The sequence below is a fragment of the Cryptomeria japonica genome, chromosome 2 (genome assembly GCF_030272615.1).
Source record: "Cryptomeria japonica chromosome 2, Sugi_1.0, whole genome shotgun sequence".
In the NCBI taxonomy this organism is placed as follows: Eukaryota; Viridiplantae; Streptophyta; class Pinopsida; order Cupressales; family Cupressaceae; genus Cryptomeria; species Cryptomeria japonica.
The window spans coordinates 53341789-53346918 of NC_081406.1; positions in this window are offsets into that span (position 1 = coordinate 53341789).

Here is a 5130-nt window from a genome sequence, read left to right on the forward strand (position 1 = left end):
TAACCGCAAAAGCTGGCACTGTGAGTCAATCATTCGGGACACAGATCATCATGGAAACTGTCGATCGCGTTGATCATTCCGTCAGGCCTTTAGATTTTCTATTGAGGGGGATCACATGAGTTGGAGCCTTGATGGAGGAGCGTTTTGAACCTGTTGGAAGTTTTGTTCCCGAGTATAGATTAATGGGTGTGAATGGGTGTGAATGGGTGTGAATGTTGTGGGTAAAGTATTAGGAGATGAGATTTTTAGGAGAAGACTAATTCGTTTGGCTAAATTAAAACATTTAATGGGTCTGGTTGCAATATGAGAATTGAAGTGGAAGTAAGGATGTCATCGTACATGGCTGTGTTGGTTGGACTTCAAGGGGGAGATTGTTAGGAATGTGAAGCCTAACATGACTCTTCACATTCCCCATCTCTTCATTTCATGCTTGACCAAATGTATAAATAGATGTGTATAGTCATGTACTGGATATTGGTTAATAGAAGAGATTTCCCTTCTTGAGAGTGGATGTAGCCTTTATGCTGAACCACTATAAATTTGTGTCTCGTCTCTTGCTTTTGTGTGTTTATACCTGTATTTTAGTTTATACTGTTTTGTGTTGTTTTATTATTATTTTTTCTGCTCGTTTCAAATTAACACCTATAACTTGTCTGCAATTCTAAAGATTATGTTTTTTTTTCTTGTTCATGGAGGAAATGATCTGCTGGCAGATTCAAAGGATGTGACACAAATTTCTAAGAAGCTGCTTGGAAGGTAAAGATGTAGCTGATGCCCAACTATAACCATGGGGATATGATGTTTGGTACCTCTGCCCACATAGATGTCCACCCTCATATCTTGAAATTCTTTCACTAGACTAGTGTTTTTTAAAGCATTATCTATGAAGTCGAGAACTTCATTTTTTCAAAAGTGTCAATGTTCCTTTTCTTTCACTAATTTGTTATATTGATATAAATCTTGGATCAAAATATTATTCAAAATATTGCTAGTGAACTTTCAAAATGGTACTTTTGCATTTCATCCTGAAATTTGTTGTGGGAGCTAGGGTTCAAAATTGATCATTTCCCTTTGAAAAATTCCTATAATGGCCAAATCATGTTGCCCTCCATCTTGGGGCTGAAAACATTAATAATTAATACAAAATATGTCTTCATAGGCTAGAACATGCTAATAAAAGTCTAAATTCAACATATATACGGTTCCATTTGTTTTTTCTATTATGATTTGTAATATGACGAAAGCACATAAGTGAGTTCTTAAAAAATATTAAATCATGTTTAAAAAAAATATCTTTGATAATCATAAGTGAGTTCTAGTTTTGAGTCAAAATAAATAATGTTAAAAAATATAAAGGTTTTATGAACAATAAGTTTAACTGAATCAATTTTGATTGATCCTAATAAACAAATGCATGTCATTGTTTGGCACCATGCCGTTATGGCAGGTTTGATTGGACTCCCTTTGATTGAACCTAGTTTGATTTAATAACGGGGTTTAAGTATCTATAGGGAGGCCTTCTTAGAGTTGGATAGTTGACCCTCATAGCCCAATAGTTCCTACAAAAATGATATGATTTCTACACAAGATTTATAATAATCCCCCCTAAAAATTAATCATATAATATGTGAAATATTCCAAAAGCAATGATGATGAGTCCTAGTCATTACGCCATGTTAGGTACCCATATAAAAATTTCTTCTCACAAAAGTATAATAAATGTTTTCCCTCATAGGAGAGGAAAAAAGAGACTATAGAGCCTCCCATAAGATGTGATATCTTATAGTTCTTGTTGATACTCAATGAAGAATACAAAAGGTGGTCCATACATGTCAAACAATATTTCTCCCCCAGTGAAGAAATAAAATTATAAATATGCATTTAAAATCTTCATATATGAGAACATAAATCTTAGTCTTGAATGTGGCATAGGAACCAAAGAAATAGATGCTTGACAATAGAGCTGATGTGATTATCATCATAAGTTTTTATCAAATCCATAGTATAAGATTAACTCAACATGTTTGTTATGCTTGCCAAGTAATCATCCTAATAAGCTTCATCTATAAGAGAATGTGTAGATCTTTCTTTCTAGAATAATTAGAAACCATAGATGTAGCAACACTCTATATTAAATCAGCAAGGAAAATGAAGTACACTATTAGGTCTTGTAAATACTATGTAGGCCCTTTTGGATTATCGTATAACATTAAAATATATCCCCAATAAATGAGTTGTAGGTGACACTTCTAAAAGGATGTAGATCATGCACTCAGATACTCATATTGAAAGATGTACATATTGAGGAAATGCAACCCAACTCATCTTCCAATGTATAGATGTAATCAAATTAAATGTTGTTACATGGGTGAACCAATAACCTCAACTAAGCAAACAACCACTTTTATAAACTAAAGGCTATAGGTAAAGACACATAGACATAATAAACTAGTTAGAATCACTATGAAATCTCAAGGATATCCCAACCATATAAGGGATAAATATATGCAAATATAAGATTTGAAACTTGCAAGTAGGGACAAAAAATGTAGTGGCAAGCATGACCATAAAGATAATATCGACATGCACAATAGTACGATAATATCCAAAACTAGAAATGAACACAATTTCTACAAGATGAAAATTATACCAACATTATAAAAGGAAAAAAATTCAAAATGAGATGAAGAAAAAGATGATTTATGCCCCATCTACCTCAACTTATTCTAATTATTTTCCTTATGCATAAAAGATACAAGAAATATTATTAAAAATTTTTAAAAATGTAAATTTAAAATACACTCTTCTTAAAAAAATATTATTTTTGGATTTTAGTTTTATATATGTTATAATTCTAAAAAACCAAACCACTTTACTCCTAAATGCGACATGCCTACTAATTGTTGTGTCACTTCGCTGACTCGTTGAACTCATATAGGTTAAAAATAATTGAATTTTTGTTTTCAACTTAAATTATCATAGATGAAAATTTATGCATTTTCACAAGCAACAGGGATGATAAAATAATATTTAAGAGGCACAATTTGAACTATTGTATGATCTTTGTATAGTCTGATTAGTTGTATGTGTTGAATGGTATTTGTATTCTCTTCAACTACCTATCGGTAGCTTCTATTATTTGTAAACTTGTTTTATTCAATATAAAAAAAATGTGCAATTTGAGAGAAATAGGAGGTGTAATACAAGTGGGACTATGACATCGCCGTATATAATACTCTTATATTGATTAATTAACTCATTTTAACTTGTAGATCCTCTACTTGATTTAATTTTATTGTACTACTAAAGAATGTAGTGCAATATTGTTGTCTATAATCTGTAGGTTGACCAAAATACTTGTTATTTAACTCTTTCCTTTGACATCAACAACAAATTTGCATTAATAAAAAAAATTTAATTTTAATAATAATTAAAAGTTAACGAGAGTTTTTAATTGTTGGGATCATGTCTTGGGTATATTTGATGAAATGGATATTCTTAAATTGGACAAAATTATCTTGGGTTGGGATCATATCTTGGGTAAATTTGACAAAATGGATATCCCTTAAATTTGACATAATTGTCAATGGGTTGGAATTATGTCTTAGTCAAAGAAGTTTATGCCTAAAGACTCATGCTCTTGTATCAGATAACTAAAAAATCTTTATCGATGATATAGAATCTTTCATAATAATAATAAAAAAAGTTAATAGAAGTTTAGTAATATTTAGTCTTTGTTTTTAGTTAAATGTTTTGAGTTTCTTTATACTAATTTGGTTTGATCTTTTTAATGATGATACTATGTTTGTTAGTTTTATGATTTTTTTTTCTTTTTTCCTACAGATATTGGATTTATTGAAAACTTCTTTAATTTTTATATTGGAAACTTCTTATTGATTTGGTAATTTATGTTTTTAGTTTGGTCCAAGCTCAGAGGGACAACTTATGAGGATCTCTTTCCAATGTCTTTGTCGTTGAGACCACTACTAGAGGCCCTTGATTCCCAAGGTTTTGTTCAAACCTATGAGTTCAATAGTCTAGCAAGGGCCTATAGTTTACGAGTACAACCACCTAGCAAATGTACACATCTTTGGAGCACATTAGCCCAACGAAAACATATTCAGCAGTCGAATGAAAGTTTAAACTTCAATGACTGCTGCAACAATGTTGTGACTTGACCACTACACTAAATGCTTATTGAGTTTACCCCGTGAACGTTAATTATAACACACATACTGATTTTAACGGCAATTGTTACTATTTGAAAATATTCTTGTAATATTTTTTTATTTTCAATTTATATATTTAGGTTTTTCTAAAAAAAGGTTCGACAAAAAAATTTTGATGAAGAAGCATAGTGCAGTACTAGAAATCATTTGTATTATGTTTGATATAAGAAAACAATAAAAAGAGAGTTGTATGAGTTCGACATGGATTCATTATTGAAATCATAGAGTATCAGTAACGATAATGATATAGAAATCCATCTGAAATGTAATAATTTCCTTGCTCGGAAACAATCCGAATCTTGAGATACCCTTATTCCCTGCATTTTATATGCTGGCAATCACTGTTTAAAAGGCTCGATGTCGAACAGATCATCGTCTTCTTTATTCTTAGTCACGCCACTCGCATTGTGCTCTTTTGCTATTTCAGTGCTACTGCTGCGTTGAGTGATCTCCTCTTGACCATGATCCCCCTCTTTACGAATCGTCTCTTTTACTATATCAGTGCTGTGGTGAGTGATTTCCTCTTGACCGTGACCACCCTCCTCTTTACGAATCGTTTCTTTAATTTCCACAATATCTCCCTCCACCGTCACAACAACTTCGCCATGCCCACCGGGCTTATGCACGATTTTCTCCACCATTTTCAACTTCCCTTCCTCGATAGTTTCCTCCACCACGGTGGAAGATGGTGTGCAAGGCTTTCTTCTCTTCTTCTTGGCAAAGAAGCAGATGAAACAAAAGAGAAACGCAAACAGAAATAAACCGGCCAAACAAATTCCAATGATAATAATGATGCTGTCTGGAGGAGGAATTGCAGGTGGAGGTGGCGGATGTGGACGTGGGTGAAATGGAGGAGGAATTGCAGGTGGAGGTGGCGGATGTGGACGTGGGTGAAATGGAG